At 40.9% G+C, this 17,524-nt stretch overlaps 1 protein-coding gene across 1 annotated transcript in view; it reads left to right on the top strand.

The window, feature by feature from the left end:
- Positions 1–1,380: 1,380 nt before the first annotated feature.
- The window catches only part of TBC1D5 (TBC1 domain family member 5), a 463,678-nt gene continuing 447,534 nt past the window's right edge, over positions 1,381–17,524 (top strand). Inside the window, exon 1 of the mRNA XM_028129701.2 lies at positions 1,381–1,517. The gene's annotated coding sequence lies outside the window, so the exon portion shown is untranslated. The remainder of the gene's footprint in view (positions 1,518–17,524) is intronic.

The following is a 17,524-nucleotide window of genomic DNA, read 5'->3' on the forward strand; positions in this document are numbered from 1 at the left end:
CAACAGAGCCTGGCTGGTGTGGCTCAGTGGTTGAGCATCAACGAGGAGGTCATGGTTCGATTCCCACGTGCCCAGTTTGGTTGCACACTCCATCCCCGGTGTGGGGCGTGCAGGAGGCAGCCGATCAATTATTCTCTCTCATCATTGATGTTTCTATCCTCTCTCCCTCTCCCTTCCTTTCTGAAATCAATAATAAAAATATATATATATATTTTTTAAAAAAAGTGGGGCAACAGAAAGAAAGGGAAACCTTGGGTGAATGGGAGTGTTTGTGAAGAAAGGTCTCCCATACAGGGCCCCTCTCTGAAGCTAGCTAACCTTTGGAAATTTGACCTTTCTCTCCCTTGTTTTCCTTTTGCTGGACTCAACAGTATCAATTTCCTTTGGAGCTCTTGGTGCAGATAGGGTAATATAAAATCATAAATCTTTTTTACAAGTTGAAGCATTTACTACTCTCATTAGCCCTGCCTTTCAAAGGCTTTCATATTGGGGAAACAAACACTAGCACTCCACGTGTTCTTCTGCTTCTATTAAAGGGTAAGTGGAGGGCAATAAGACACAGGGTTTAGACATTGCCTGTGTCCCCTTCGTCATCACACCTCTACTGAGATGCCACAGGCCTAAAGACACATACTGTCCTAGGTTATGCGGAAAAGATAAAATCCGAGCCTAGGATTGAAAATTTGTAAAAAATAACTGTTATATATATAACTTCTCTCTATCGGTTATATTAAAGTAGGTCAGCACAAAAATGCTAATACTCTCCCCAGACAGGGTAAGGAACATTTCACGGAGGAAGTGACAGATAAACTGGGTCTTGAAGTATGAATAGGAGTCTACTCAGCTATAGTCAACTAATGGAAGACCATTTGTCTACAAGGAAATGTAAATTCTGAGGCTGGGCGGGTCCCGGGGGGGCTGACATCTCCCCTTCCTCTCAGTTGCAACCAGGAAAGGCAGTGGTGAGTGTGAGTAGCTAAGTCCCAGTGGCAGGTTCCCAGACTCCAGCTGCGCGATTGGTGGTGGTGGTGGTGCTGGTGCTGGCGTGGTGGAGAGAAAGGGAGGACAAAATTTAAAGAGCCTCCTGCGCATGCGCCCTCGCGGCCAGCCTGGCCGGCTCAGCAAGGCTGCGCCGCTGGTTCACTCCCTACCTCCAGCCTCTTGGGGCCCCACACACACTTGGCCCCGACAGGGAGCGCGCCTCGCGCCCGCGCAGTCCCCAGGCCCAGGCGGGCGCCTGCGCACGAGCGCCGCGGACCCGCGGGGCGCCGCGGGGTTATTAGAGGTGGAGCGCGGGGAGGGCGCGCGGCAGGAAGCGGCCGCCGTTACGGCGCGAGCGTGGTCACGTGGTCGTCGCTGGTCGCCGCCGCCACCCTTCCCGCCCTGTTCTCTTTCTGGTCGGGCCGGCCGGTTCCGCGAGCGCCCGGCAGAGACCGAGGGGGAGAGAGAGAGAGAGAAAGAGGAGGGGAGGAGGAGGATTCAGGGAGTAGGAGCTGGGGAGCCCTTCTGCGCCACAGGTAAAGCAAAATGATAATGATGATGATGATGATGATGATGATCATAAAAAAGCTGAGCCCCAGGAGCGCCGCCGCCTTCCTCCAGAGCATCCCCCACATGCAGAGGCTCCTGCCCCGGGTCCCCCCCTGAGCGTCTCAGGACCAGTCCCGCCTCCCCTCCCCTCCCCTCGCTGTTGCTGCTGCCTCCGCCTCCCGGGGTGGCCTGCGGGTGCGGGTGCCGCCGCCGCCGCCGCCGCTGTCGCGCGGAGGGGTGTCTGGTACAGCCTCCCGTGGGTGCGCTTCCCAGGGCGGCGCGGGGGTGGGGTGGGGTGGCGGGAGGGGAGGCTCCCCCAGCTCCCGGGATGCCGGGCGTGGAGGCTGCGCCCCCAGCCTGCCCGTCTTCCCTCGGGGGAGTGGGGTGCAGGCTTCCAGGCCAGCTGCAGCGGGAAGGCAAGGGGCATGGTGGCGGGACTCGGGCTCCACTTCCTACTTGGTCAGTTTCCCTGTTCCTTTCGGGCCCCGGGCTGCACGCTTCCTTCGCAGGCCGGAAGCGAGACCGGCCCGCAGCCCCAAAACATTCTTTTAAAAGGCTGCCTTTACAAGAAATGGGAGCCTTTCACCTTGGAGGGAAGAACTGTGACCTTGTGTTAGTACGACTTCAGTTTATTCACCTGGAGGAACATGCACGTGGAGGCCTTTCTGGAGACGAGAAACTTTGCCGAGGGTGAAAGTTGTTCTCTCTTCCCCCCTTCCCTCCCTCCCCTGACTTTTCCTGGAAAAACAAACACCAACCTCTAAAAACAATTTTCGTTTTACGGTTCTACACGTGACTTTTTCAGTGCTACTCTTAAACAGTTTTAGTTCCAGGAATCTGATCTATGCTTTAAAGTTTACATCCTTAAGATATATATTTTTTTCTGAATGGCTTTCTGGAAAAAAAGTTTCCTTTGTCGACTTTAAATAGGACTGAATCCCGAAATTTTAGCATGCAGAGTGCACAGTTTGGGGCCGACTGAGCTGAAATTTCTAGACCCGGTCACTTTTGCACTCTTTGGACAATAAAAGATAGTTTCAATAAAACTATGTATTATTGGTTTTGTGCTGTTGCACAAAATAATGACTCAAAGCAGGAAGCATTATTGTTGTTGAAAGTAGTATAAATCTTGAATACTTATGCCAGTGGTAAAGAAATTAAATTATGTTGGTTATTTCTCATAATGAGCTTTTCTAATTCCACATCTTGGTTGGTTTCACAATATATCTCTGAATTCAAATGTAAAAATTGAGCATTTTTAATTTTTACAGTAGAGTCGTTTGGCACAGTGCTTCTCAAACTTCAATGTGCATAGGAATCCCTTGGGACTCTTGTTTGAAGGTGCCAAATCTGATTCAGTAGATGTGTGATTCAGCTTGATATTCTGCATTTCTTATAAGCTTCTAGGTACTGCTGGACAAGGAACCATTCTTGAGTAGCAAGGATGTAGATAACTTGTGTGCTAAGAAATAAAATGATGTATCAGTGAACAAGTGCCTTTTAATAATTCACCCTAGTGTAGAGGTGACCTGAGAGAAGGGGCAAATAGGATGAACTGAGAAGGCTTTTCTTAGGAAGATCACTTATGCAGAGTGAGCAGGCCAAGTCTGGGTCCCAGGGCGGGGAGAGCAGTAGAACTGGGGGAGCTGCCCCAACCAGGAAGCGTGCAGGTACCAGGTGTGCATGCTGAGTGGAGCCTCTATCACCTGGTCTGTGGATTTTCCGTGGAAGCTTGCTGTATTTCTAGCTGAAGGAATTGCTCAGCTGTAGGTAGTTGGGTTTTATCAACATAAGTTTCTTTAATTGGTGGGAGTACTGAGTGTGTGCTCTCTCTCTCTCTCATTGAAAAGCAGCCTCAGTTGAGTATTGCCATCCTGAGCCTTGGAAGCAAACCTGTAAAGAGTTGAGGGTATCCTAACTGGATTCAGATGTTTTTCTAACGTAATTAAAAAACGTAAAGTGAAAAGTTTGTGTCACTCATAACCTCAAACATGTTATGTATAGAAAAATTGTTTTACTTTGAAACAACTTTATGGAAGTATAACATCAAAACTTTTAGTACCATAAATTTTATAGTCATTAATTCTTACTTTACCATTGTTTCTTTATGTTATTAACTACTATTTATGACGGCACTTTTGAAGTAGTTACTAAGTGCCAGGCACTGTTCTAAGCACTCAGTAGCTACTTGAACTCATTTAATCCTCACAACAACCTTTAAGGAAACTGTAACAGAGAGAGGGTTAAAAGTCACATGCTCAGGTTTACTCAGCTAGGACTCTGGTTGGCTGACTCTCGAATCCATACTTTTAACAATCTTCTCTATGTTGCCTTTTTAGAAGATAAATTGATGATATTCTTGTATGTCTTCTTTCTTATTGTTGAAAATTATGAGTTTTACTTTCATTTTAAAATTCAAATTTGTCATCCTTTTTTATTATTTTTTTAATTTAATTTTATTGTTTAAAGTATTATAAATAGTAGTACATATATCTCCTTTTTTTCCCCATGCAGACTGTCATCCTTTTAAAAATTTCCCTTATTTTTCCCCCATTTAGAAATGAAGAACTAGTATTAGTTCTTTGATGTTTGTAATTTTTACTGAATAAGATACTGAAATTTGCAAAGAATTATTTTGTTTGTACTTGTTTGCCGGACCAGTCTCTAAATTTGTAGGTCACTATTAAATGTACAAGTAGTATCTGCTTCCCTTTGACCCTGCAGGTTTTCAGTCCTTTATTTCCTGCCTATGCCTGCCCTCCACCTTCTCATGAATACTTGGTAGATTCATTTTATTTTTGTTAAATCCTAAGAGTTTTTTGGGGGGATTGACAGGGTTGCTGATGTTATTTTGCTAGTAAGGACAATAAAAAAAGAAAACTAAGCATTGGTCATCATGATCATATTTTAACACTGCAAAAATAAGCAGGACAACCTCAGGACAAAGGATGATATTGTAAGTTGAATAATTTGTAATTTATACACATTAATATATGGTCTGTCTCCTACCCCCTTTTTGTCTTGGACCATAGAAAGCTTTGTCTAAGACATCTGTTAATATGGGGAGGTCACTAGAATGGCAGTGTGTGTGCTAGAACTTGAGAAATGAGAGATTGTGGCTGAGTTTAGTTGTAGGAGGGGAAAAAGGTAGGGGGAGGGAGAGTATTGGGGATGGGAAGGGCCTGTGGGGCTGATTACAGTAGCATTAATTCTCTATTAACTGGGATAACAGTGAGTTTCGGAAGGAAATCAGTATAACACCAGGTCCTGTTGTAAATGTTTTCTCGAAGCTCATACTTTATTTTTGTGATGTCTGTTATAATGTCATGCTGGCCAGTTCCTTAGCCTCACAGTACTTCACTTTTCTATTTTTAAAATGGAGATAAATAATAACTATCTCAGGAAGTTGTTTTGAGGATTAAATGAGAATATATGTGTACATATATAGACATATATACATGTAATATGTATAACATGCATATGTAAAACTAGAGGCACGGTGCACGGATTCGTTCACCCGTGGGGTCCCTCAGCCTGGCCTGCGCCTTCTCGAAATCCGGGACCCCTCGGGGGATGTCAGACTGCCGGTTTCAGCCTGCAGCTGGCAATCCGACATTCCCCGAGGGATGCAGTAGTGCATGAAGTGGCAGGTGGCCCGGGCGGATCCTGAGCCTGGGCTGGTCACCACTGCTGCTTATCCTGGCCCCACCGCGCCTGCCTCCACCGCGGCTCCTAGCGCTGCCGGAGGCAGGAGAGGCTTGTGCCACCGCGGCTGCACTTGCCAGCCATGAGCCCAGCGTCTGGCACCTGTCAGTCAGCTGAGCGGTGCTCCCGCTGTGGGAGCGCACTGACCACCAGGGGGTAGCTCCTGCATTGAGCGTCTGCCCCCTGGTGGTCAGTGCGCATCATAGTGACAGGTCAACTGTTGGTCAGTCGACAGGTCGTAATGGTCACTTAGGCTTTTATATATATAAATGGTTATATAGTATCTGGCCCGTAGTTAAATCTACCATGTATGCTCTATGGATAATCTGCAGTGTGGTTGATCATATCCACATAATTAAGACTGACTATATTTGAATGAACCTAATGGAAATTGTACATTTATTTTGGTATAAGACTGTATGGGCTTATAAAACAGAAAGTTTGTACTTTGTGGATGAAATACAAAATTGGTATAGTAATGCTCTTATCTCTTTGGAGAATTAAATATTATTAAAAATGGTTTGGCAACTAAGATCTTTCAAAACAAGGAAGTAAGGCTGTAGAGATGCTAAATATGTTTTTGGTGGTTGTTTGAAAGGTTTGGTTTAAAATTTTCATGTGTAGTGTTTTGAAGCCTAGAATAAGAAAACCTTTTTTTCTCACAGCTTCTCTAACTGTATAACTTATACCTTCTTCAACCAACTCCTCTGCTCTTTAAAATAATCTCTGCATTCTCCAGACCTGGTCTATAGCCCCTTATCTGAAACCCATGGTGGCATATGTGTCTCAGAAGTAAAAAGATTTTATAGTTTATTGTTGTGAATGGGATCTATCTATCTCTGTCTCTATCTCTCTCTCTCTCTCCCTCTCTCTCTCTCTCTCTCTTTCTCTCTGAGTGTATTTCTACCTGACTTTTGCTGGTGAATAAAGAGCTGCTGATTTTTTTGTGTGTGTATTTTGTAACTAGTCATTTTCTGAATCTATTTATTAAGCAGCCTTTGAGTTGATTCTCTTACATTTTCCAAGTAGATAAACATAACATTGAGGCCAGCCATTTTTATGTAAGGATTTTTTTCATGATTAATTTTCACTATGGTAGCTGTGCTGGAATGATTTTCTTAATTTCATTGACTCGGAATATGTTTTGATATGGTATCACTGTGAATTGATGTACTCAGCTCTCAGAAAGTTATTCCACCAAATGAGTTCTGTTATGGACTAAATGTTTCCCCCCAAAATTCATAAGTTGAAATCCTGTTCCCCTTCCCACGGGATGATATTAGGAGGCGAGACTTTTGGGAGGTAACTAGGAGTTAACTGAGGGAGAGAGTTTTGAGGTGCATGAGGTCATGAGGGCGGAGCCTTCATGAATGGTATTAGTTCCCTTATAACAGTCACCAGAGAACTTGCTTCCTCTCCTTGGTATGTGAGGATACAACCAGAAGTCTGCGATCTGCAACCTGGGAGAGGGCATTCAGCTCTCAGAACTGTGAGAAATACATTTCTGTTGTTTAAAAGCTACTAAGTCTATGATATTTTGTTATAGCAGCTGAAACTGATTAAAGACAATATCTAAGCTGAAAAGTTTTGTGATTCTACTTTGTCAAAAGACTCCCAGTAACAGACACAGCTCTCTGGTACTTTAAGTTAAAATAATTGTGGTTGTCTATCTCTACCTCCCAAGCAATTATTCTGAGATTTTTGCATTTTTATCTCCTTAGAGCTTGAAGAATTTTTCTATGTGGTTTGGCAGAAATTAAAAGATAAGACTAATAGACTACAGAGATCAGACCTGTGTTTGCTTGTTTGCATTATCAAGTATCATGGTTTTCTTTTTCTGATCAGGTGGTGTAATTAAATTTTGTAATTGCTAGACTGAGTGTAATGGAAACTATTGGGAAGTGAAAAATGGACCAGGAGACAGTGACTGGCAGAGGATAGGATGGGGAAGTGTCTGGTATGTCAGCTCTTCTTTCTCTGGCCTTTTTCTACTTCCTTTTTTTTTTTTTTTAAAAAAATTAATTTCTTTATTGATTAAGGTGTCACATATTTGTCCTCATCCCCCCATTCCCATCCCACACCCCTCCCCACGCATGCCCCCACCCCCCTGTTGTCCTTAACCACTGGTTAGGCTCATATGCCTGCACACAAGTCCTTTGGTTGATCTCTCCCCTTTCCCCCCACCCTCCCCTACCCTCCCTCTGAGGCCCGACAGTCTGATCCATGCCTCCTTGTCTCTGGGTCTGTTCTTGTTCATCAGTCTATGTTGTTCATTATTTCCCCTAGATGAATGAGATCATGTGCTATTAGAAATACACTTATAAGAACCGAAAATGAGACAAGCAATAATGGTTATGCTGACAGGCAAATGAATCAGTCTGTAGTGAGTTTCTTTCTGGGCCAACAGTTCTTTTGAGACCCAATTTCAATGTCAAACAGTTCCTTATGTGTACATGTCAGCAATGACATTTCAGTTCTGGATGGTGGACAAATGGTGGTAATGCAGGTCCGACTCTCTCTGGTTTGGTCCTGGGCAACCTGCAGTGACGCACAGCTGCTAACTGCTAGTATGGCAAGGCGACGTCAGTGTCTTCCATCTCTGGACTGCTTCTCTTCTGTCTTCATGGCTGGAGTAGTCCTGTCGATTCCTCTCTGTTGCTGGAATCCACATGGTCTCGGAGTTGTTGTCTGAAAATATACAAGCATATTCTCGACCAAAAGTTAATAAAGGAATATTTTCTATAAATTTGACTTGGGATCCTATTTCATTTTTTGCCCAAATGATTTTCCTCTGGCTTGTTTTGACACCTTGTGTGTTTTTCATGGGTGTCTTGCTTTTAGCCTTACAATTAATTTTCTTCTACTTTCTTTTTAAAAAACAAACAAAAATACGCAACATTTTTTTTTAATTTTATTTTTATTGATTTCAGAGAGGAAGGGAGAGGAAGAGAGAGATAGAAACATCAATGATGAGAGAGAATCATTGACCGGCTGCTTCCTGCACACCCCCCACTGTGGACCAAGCCCGCAACCCGGGCATGTGACCTTGGCTGGAATCGAACCCAGGACCCTCAGTCCACAGGCCAATGCTCTATCCACTGAGCCAAACCAGCTAGGGCTCTTTCTACTTTCTGATTATCTTTCCTGGACTTCTTTAACTCTGTCCTTCTAATGATTTTCTGACTTCCTATATATTCTCCAGGTATACCTCTTAATGTTTTTTTTTTTTTTTTTCCAGGGAATATCTCCCCTACATGCTTTCTACTTTGATCAGCAGAACAGATGCTTTGTGCCAGTCTGGGAAGTGCTCCTGATCAGTGCTTTGAATTTCCTTCCTTCTTGTCACTAAAACTACCTGCAAAATGCCCTGCCCAGTGGCCATTAAGCATCCTACCTTGCAAAGCCTGTGGAAAACAATGATTAAACTTGGGTCCTCATAATATAAAGCCACTGCCTTGGAAATGGTAACAAAATGAGAGAGCCAGATATCTTATAAAGACAAATTGTCAGAGAATTGTGGAGTGGTTGAGGACTACAGAGGAGATAGTATGAGAGATTAGTGTTACAAAGATAGAATAAGCTTCTGATAGATCTGGAGACCTATCTTAGATCTCCAACCCTGATTTCTTCCGGAGCTTCAGACCTGTGTTATCTGATTGGCTACTGGGTAATTCCACTTTTGAATGGCCTACAGAAAGTTCATCTTCTCTTGCAAAACCTATCCTCCCTCCCAAGTTTATTATTTCATTGGATGACAGCACTATCTCTCTAGTTGTTCAAGCTAGAAACCTGGCAGACACATTTTACTTTTTTTAAAAAATCCTTACCCAAGGATATGTTTTTGTAAAAAAAATTTATTTGAGAGAGGGAGGGGGGGAGAGAGGGGAGGGAGAGGAGAGAGAGAGAGAGAGAGAGAGAGAGAGAGAGAGAGAGAGAGAGAGAGAGAGAGAGAAACATCAATCTGTTGATCTGTTGCCTCCCGTATGTGCCCTGTCCGGGGATTGAACCCGCAACCTAGGTACGTGTCCTAACCGAGAATCAAACCTGCAACCTTTTGGTGTATGGGACACTCCAGCCAACTGAGCCACCTGGCTAGGGTTTTACCTTCTTTTTTAAAAATTTCACTTAAAGGCATTGAGCTCTGTGTATTCTACCTCTTGACCCCATTGTCTTTAGATCACTACTCTGGTACATTATCTCTTGATTTGTCAGATTTTCTGTCTCTTGATAATGTTTCTGTAAGGTTTTCTGACTGGTGTCACTGTAGCCAGGTGATCTTTTTAACTTCTCACCCGATTCTCTTACTCTATAGCTTTGAACCTTTAATATTTCCCATCACTTGTGTCCCAGGCTTGTATCTCTTTCTTCTGCCTATCCTATACTCTGTGATTTTGTTTTAAAGTACTGAAATCTTTGAGTTTTTGGAACTGTTTATGATTTTTTTTTTGTCTTAAGACTGAAATATTCTGTCTCTTGATCTTACTGAATTGCGAGGTCTCAGCTTAAATGCCATATCCAGGAAGCTTCCTTAAACCACTAAGTCTGAGTTGTGCCGTCCTGTTAGGTCAGATACCCTGTACTACTCCATGACATCAATATATTATAATTGCCCTTTTACCTAAGAGTCTGTGTCCCACTTTTGACTGGTCTGTGAGTGGCAAGGCCATATACATCATCTTTACTCCTGGTGCTATGCCTATTAAAAGTTGATGTCAGCCCTGACCGGTTTGGCTCAGTGGATAGAGCGTTGGCCTGCAGACTGAAAGGTCCCAGGTTCGATTCCGGTCAAGGGCATGTGCCTTGGTTGCGGGCACATCCCCAGTTGGAGGTGTGCAAGAGGCAGCTGATCGACGTTTCTAACTCTCTTTCCCTCTCCCTTCCTCTCTGTAAAAAATCAATAAAATATATTAAAAAAAAAAAAGTTGATGTCATACCAGGTACTGAAAATACAGCAGTGAATAAGAGGGTGTTCCAGTTATTAACTACTGTGTGATTAATCTCTCCACAATTTAATAGTTTAAGACAACATTAATATTTATTCTTACATGATTTTATAATTTGTATAGAAGTTGGCAGGGGTAGTTTATCGGTTTTACTTGGTGTCAGCTCTTCGTTGGTTAGTTACTACTTCTAAGATGGCTCACTCAGATGGCTGGCAGTTGATTCTGGCTGCTGCCATGGAGTTCAGTAGGGCTGTTGATCAGGACACCTACATGAGGCCTTGTCATATGGCCTGGGCATGACTGGTGGGTTCTGAAGGGGAGTGTCCCAAGAACAAGCATTCTAAGAGTAGGAAGTGGAAGCAGCCAGTCCTGTTAAAGATTATGCTTGGAACTGCTGAGCATCGCTTCTTCTGTCTTCTATTGGTTGAACAGAGTCAGCCCAGATTTGATGGGAGGAGAATTAAACTCCATCTCCTGATGGAGAAAATGGCAAAGAATTTGTGACTATGTTTAATCCACTAAACAGACCTAAAAAACAAACAAAATAAAACTATAACAGTTGTTGGGTGAGTTACTTTCTGTCTATATTTTCAACCTCCAAGAATCATGATCATGTATCATTAATTTAAAAATAATATTCTCTACCAGTGAAAATATACTTCAAGAATAATGGTGAAATAATGACAATTCAGGCAGAATTGTAAAATATTATTCTGTGATTGTAAACGTATAGGTTGATATACTTTTCTGATTTGTTCTAGTATTTAGAATGAAGAATTCTAATTAATATAACAAAGCAAATCCTAGCTTCACATAATTATTTTATTCTTAGGAAATTGTTGTGTTTATACTTAGTAGACAGAGATACTGTTTGATAATACTTGTACTGATATATTACTCCAAGTTTTGGATCTTTGTTCAGAATCTTCAGTATTGTAGGGCATCTTTTATGGTGATTAATGCATGCCTTTAAGTCTTGCTCTATCAGTGATGTAATTTTTAATATTTGAATATGAAATATTAAAAGTCAAGCCAAGAAGAATTTGGAGAAAATTGTGTCTTGGTATTTGCAAAAATAACTCCTGGAAATGACTTTATTCTCATCCCCCAGTCCCCAATACAAATTTCTGGGGGAAAAATAGTGGGGGGGAAATTTTTTTTTTAACCCATTAATGGTAGTCTAGAATGATGTAAGAGCAAGCAGATCTTAAAATTGGTTAGATGGACCTGGGTTAAAATCTGGCTGTATCATTTAGTAATTCAGTCTTGGTCATGTGACTTGCCCTTTCTGATACTTAGTTTTCTCATCTGTAAAATAGGAATAAGACTACTTTACCAGGTATCATGGGAAATAGAGTAATGTTTGTAAAAAGCAGTGATTACAGTCTGTGGCTGTCAATGGATTCTGAGTAACACAGAAAAATGAATTGAATCTGGGCAGGAATTTGAAATTGTTACTTTTAATGTTGAAGAGTTATACTTACAGTAATGATAAACTTTTTTGAAGTTAAGAAATTGTCAGAATGTGACTTGTTGACTTGGTGGTTAATTTTGCATTAGGTCATCTGTGTATTCTGCGTATAGGTTACATAGCTTCGCATTCTTTAGAAAGTTAAAAAGATTGCTAGCCACCACTACCACCACCACCACCCCCACTACCACCCCCCCACACACAATTTCTATCTCCTGAAATTGAAGTTTATGATGACAGTTAATATTGTACACCTGAATACTTTAGGAATTTAATTCAGAAAATGGTTATGAAGTATGAACTTAAAACTTTATTCTTTTGTTTTCAGAAGTTAAATATATTTGTTGGCGTCCAATAATTTAAAGTAAGATCTATCAGAGCACTCTATTGCTATTTGAATCAAAGATACTAATATCTGTAAAATATTTAGACCTAGATTTTCTTTCCTCTGCTTTTTGTTGTTTGTAGTCAAGACATGAATTAGAATCTTTTATGAAGTGGAATTACTTGTACACCTTACAAATTATTTTCTAGTTTGTTATTCTTTATTTAATATCCAGACATTCACCTCATTTAATAGTGATAAATATGTGGAATATGTTAGCTGATTGCATTTTTTAAACCACACTTCTTATTATCATAGCAAAATTAAAAAATCTATAATGATAAAAGTATAATATGATAATCAGACCAGATCTCCTTTCGGACGTCCTTCCTTCCAGACAAAGCCGCAGTGGGCAGGGGCCGTGGCAGAGGTGGCAGAGGCCCCCGGCCACAGTGGTGGCTGCGGTGAGCAAGGGGCTGGGGCCAAGGCCCTCCCACAAGTTTTGTGCATCAGGCCTCTAGTTATATAATGAAGACAATTCAGTAATTTATAACTTTGCAACTTGACATCATTTTTATTTATTTTATTATTTTTAAAGTCTTTTTAACTAGTTTTAGAGGAAGGGAGAGAGAGAGAGGCAGCAGTGTGAGAGAGAAACATCTATCGGTTGCTTCCCATATACTCCCTGACCAGGGATCAAAACTACAGCCTAGGTATGTGCCCTGACTAGAATTGAACCTGCAACCTTTTGTTGCATGGGACCGACCACACTCCAAACAACTGAGCCATCCAGGCAAGGCTTGACATCATTTTTAGAATCTTGGTTACAATAATATGTTGTATTTGTAGCTTTTGAATTTATTCAAGTTATAGAGACAATTACTGAAAACAAATCAGGCATTTCAAATCTTTCAAGAAGTTCCTTGATTTCCGATCAAATACTTTCAACATAATTTGGGTAAAAAATAGTGACACAACTTTGTTTAAATACATACATGCACAAATGCTTCCTATTAAGCACCCTATCTAATAAAAGAGTAATATGCAAATTAACCATCACTCTGTCACAAAGGTGGTGGTTCCCATTGCCACAAGATGGCGGCACCCAGTCCTTTCAGCCCCGCCAGAGTCCCCCAGTCCCGGGGGGGCGGCCGCTGAGAGCAGGCAGCATGAGCGGCCTGGTGGAATGCTTCCTTCATCGCTGTGGCGACGAGGCAGGCATTCCACGCCTGGCCGTGGATGGCCTCTGGTCTGCGGAGAGCCTCTGGGCAGCGGGCACGGAGCAGCCAGGCCCTGCAGTGAGCTACTGGTGCACGGGTTTGTGTGCAGGGCTACTGGTCTTGTTATAATTTTCTTGATTTACTTCAGACATTACTGTTATGCAGAAATTGAGCCGCAGCAATTTTTTGTGCAGTTAGGTCATATGTTATTGGTATCTATACTGTACTGCTTTTGATCTTGGAAGTAATCCCTTGTAATCACAAACTTTAAAGAACATTAAGATTATACTTTCTAAGTTGATATATTTGCCTTAGTAAAAAAACAAAACACATAGACTTTTTTTCTTGTTTATGTTTGACTTTGTATTTTATATTTTGAGCTTTGGTTTATATTTCACAGACTGGTAATTTCTTTTTAACTAGTGGTTGTACTATCGGAAAAAATTATAGGTTAAATTGGAATGAGCCTGTTTATCTTTTTATCTTTCAATTTTTTTATATTTTGTGTTATTTTATGATATCAAACTCCATGTGAATCAAAGTCATTCCTTACAGGAATAGAAATTACTATTATAGTCTGTTCATTAGGGTTTATTGATAAATTCTTCCATGGTCTAGTTTGACTTTTTTGCAGAACCAAAGATTTTTAGATACAATCGTATCTTCACGTCCTATAACAGTATTAAAAACCCTGATAAGGTTAAAACAAAAGCAACTAGTTTTTTTCTTATTATATGAATGCATGTACTGAGCTGTGATGTAAAGTGTATTCAGTGGAGTGGGCTTTTTAAAAAAAGGATTAGTATAGAGGATATTGTTGACCACCTAGCAGGTAGAAAACAAATGTCAAATTTGCACAAAGGGGCTAGGATAATAACTCAATTTCCACTGAGTTTTCAGACATTAATCAGACAACTAGGTGGAATAATTAATCAAGATCTGATAGGGGTATTCTATCAGCATATGATAATAAGTCATGTACAAAGTGAGGGGAGTAGGTTGGATGTGGCTTGGAGATGCTAATCTCATTTTAGAGCTTTTGAATCAGTGAGAAATGTTTATTAATTGGTAATTACTTACAAGCTTTTGAGATAGGTCCTTGTAATTGGTTTATTTGCAGAGGTTGACATAATAGGTACTAAGTAAAGTTCTCTTTATACTTACACAAATATTTATGCTAAAATGTGTGTGTTTGATAATAATTACTATTTAAAATACTGGCTAAAGATTGTGTTGTCCTTTTAACCTTTGTATTTTTTTAAAGTAATTCTCTGGTTCATCTTTAGCTTAAAATCACTCACAGGAACATTGTTTCAGAGACAGCAAGAAAGAACCAGACAAAACTGAACCCAAATTTTACTTCTACTGTTTGCTAGTTAAGTTGGTTGCTTGGAAAAACTATGTAACCTTTTTGGGTTTCCATTTCCTTACTGTGAGGTTTTAAGTAAATTGAGGTAATTTACATAAACTGCCTAGTAGTGTGTAGTTGCTCAGGAAATGCTTGTCCTTACTAACCTCAGGCCCCTCTTTCTTTACATATCTCAGTCTTTCAAGTCTGTAATCTTAAATTGACCTTTTGCTTTAGTTTGGGGATCATTGTCTAATAGTATTTTTCTGTGATCAAGAACAACTAGCCTGACTGGTGTGGCTCAGTGGTTGAGCTTTGACCTATGAACCAGGAGGTCACAGTTAGATTCCCAGTCAGGGCATATGCGTGGTTTGCAGGCTCGATCCCCATTGTGGGGCATGCAGGAGGCAACCTATCAATGATTCTCTTTCGTCATTGATGTTTCTATCCCTCTCTCCCTCTCCTGCTCTGAAGTCAATACAAAATTTTTTTTTTTAAAAGAACAACTAATTCAGTGGCTAAGAAATACTGTTCACTCAGAAATTAAAAACAAAAATATTTTTTTCTGCTCTGGAATGTTTCATTTTCTGAAATATTTTATGGATGGTGAGTGATTGCTGAATTATTTTTTTAGACTAATTTATTTAAGGAATTTCATGTAATGATTACAGGAAAGGGGAGTTGAGAAGTCCTATAATAATCAGTGGTTAACACTGAACTGTTTATAAATTGTGCCGTATTTCTTATGTTTAAAGTAATTCTTTTCAACTTTAACATTTTATGACCTTTTAAAAATTTATGAAATAATATTAATGCTTAAAGGTATATTTTTTAACTGATTAGTGTAGTTGGATTTGTTTTGAAAAAGGACTGAATTTTGTGGATTTGAATAAGTCAGTGACAGGAGGTCTTAAACATTTTTTTCCCTTTGAACAGATGTCTTGGCCTACAGTGACTCCAACTCCCATAATCCTTCCAATTTTCCCCTCTACTAAATAAGTTTTTAAAAAGTGACATTTTTATTATAAGTGATTGACTTAATTCAGGCAAACATTATAGCTGAGGAAAGACTTCATTGCAGTGAGAAACACTTTGGTATGAATAAAATGTTATATTCTTTATTTTTACAAATTTAATGCATGGGTCCCCCCCCCCCCCCATCTGTATTCAGAACAATATTTTTTGTGTAATAAGCTTTCTCCAAGATTAAAAGTTTTTATACTATAGTATGCTGAGGTGTGTCTAATTCATTCTATTTTAAATGACAGTTAAAAACAGAATCAGTCTGGATCCATCCAGAAGACAGTAACCACAGTAGGACTTGTATCAGAGGAAAGTTAATCCAGGAACTGGTTGCACAGGTAATTGCTGAGAAGCAAACTGGATTATGAGACAAACCAGATATTAATAATGATACCATTAGGGCTGGGGGAAGATGAGAAAAGCTGGTATTACCAGAGTACAAAAGCCAGGGCTGAGAGTGGGAGGGGAGCTAGAGCCATAGTTGAGGCTTCATGGTGGGATCTGGGACCTCAGAGGGCAGGACTCCTGGAGGGAAATGGAGTTATAAAGTTTCTCCCAAAGATGTGTGAGGAAGTAGGGAGAGTGAAGAGAAATAGTCTGGCTTCTCCCTCTTCTGCCTTCTATCACGCCTGAGTGCCTCCCCACCAGCCAAATCTTCCTGGACGCCAGAGGGCAAGGTTGCTTGGAAATTGCAGTTGCCTATGATAAGAGCAGCACAAGATAAGCCCGGGGAATGGATCTGAAAGCATTTAGTTGACTAGCTCAACAACTATGTTGCTAATGTGTAATACTATAAAATAAAAGGCTAATATGCAAATTGTCCCCTTGGGAGTTCGACCGACTGGGAGTTCACCCACTTGCTATGATGTGCACTGACCATCAGGGGGTGGCACGGAATGAAGGAAGGCCCCAGTTGGCCCTGATTGCTGGCCAGGCCTAGGGACCCTACCCATGCACGAATTTCGTGCACTGGGTCTCTAGTGTTAATATACCTGTGCACTTGTGTAGCATTAGCCAGAAAGAAGACTTCACTTGAAATACCCCCAAACAAACAAACAACCCTCTTTGTTCTTCTTTTTGCACAATGGAATGATTCCTTAAAAACCAATATTAAGATGAGCATCTCAGTTCAGTTCAAACATTTACTGAGTGACACTATATTAGGTAAATGACTACAAAGTTGAAAACACTTCGTTTTTTGGTCTTGTGGTACAGTCTACTGGAAGACTTTATTATTTCTTAAAGGACTCTCAATTTTAAAATTTTAATAGAATGTGTGATAAGTTAGAGACGGGGACATGTTTTTATAGGAACTCAAGAAAGGAGCATCATTAACCTAGTCTTGTAGTTGATGGAATATTTTCAGGAGTTGGAAAATGTGAGCTGAGCTTTAAAAGATTGATAAAGAGATGTGGAAGGGGCAATCCTGGAAGGAAAAGCTTGAGCAAAGGTTCAAAAACCTAGAATAGCTTAAGGCATGTATAAGAAATTTCGATCACTATTGCTGGAGCATCAAGTTTGGCTCATAAAATGGGGCTGGGACCCAAGAAGAGGCCAGGTTATTTTTCTTCTCAAACTTAGAGGGAGTTATTGAAGGTGTAGTGGAGTGGCCTGATTACTTTTGTTTTGGCTGTGCTTTTCCATAAATGTGGAAGCTGAGGGTGCTGTCTAGAGGTAGGAGACCTATTAAGAGGACATTAGACTAGTCCAGGCAGTAGAGGGTAGACATAAACTTCCAAAGGTGTCTTTATGTCTTAGAGTCATTCATTTCATCTAAGTGCCTCCTATCCATGCCGCACTTTGATGCTATTTTGTTTTCACGTTACACATGCCTCCCTCTATATTGTTACTTGTTCTCTGAGAATCCCTGTTCTAGGGTCACAGGCCTTGCTCTCCAGAAGCAGGCATGGGAATCGGCAGTTATCACGTAGTGTGCTCTGAGTGCTGGAAGGGTGCTTT

This window comes from Eptesicus fuscus, chromosome 18, assembly GCF_027574615.1.
Source record: "Eptesicus fuscus isolate TK198812 chromosome 18, DD_ASM_mEF_20220401, whole genome shotgun sequence".
In the NCBI taxonomy this organism is placed as follows: Eukaryota; Metazoa; Chordata; class Mammalia; order Chiroptera; family Vespertilionidae; genus Eptesicus; species Eptesicus fuscus.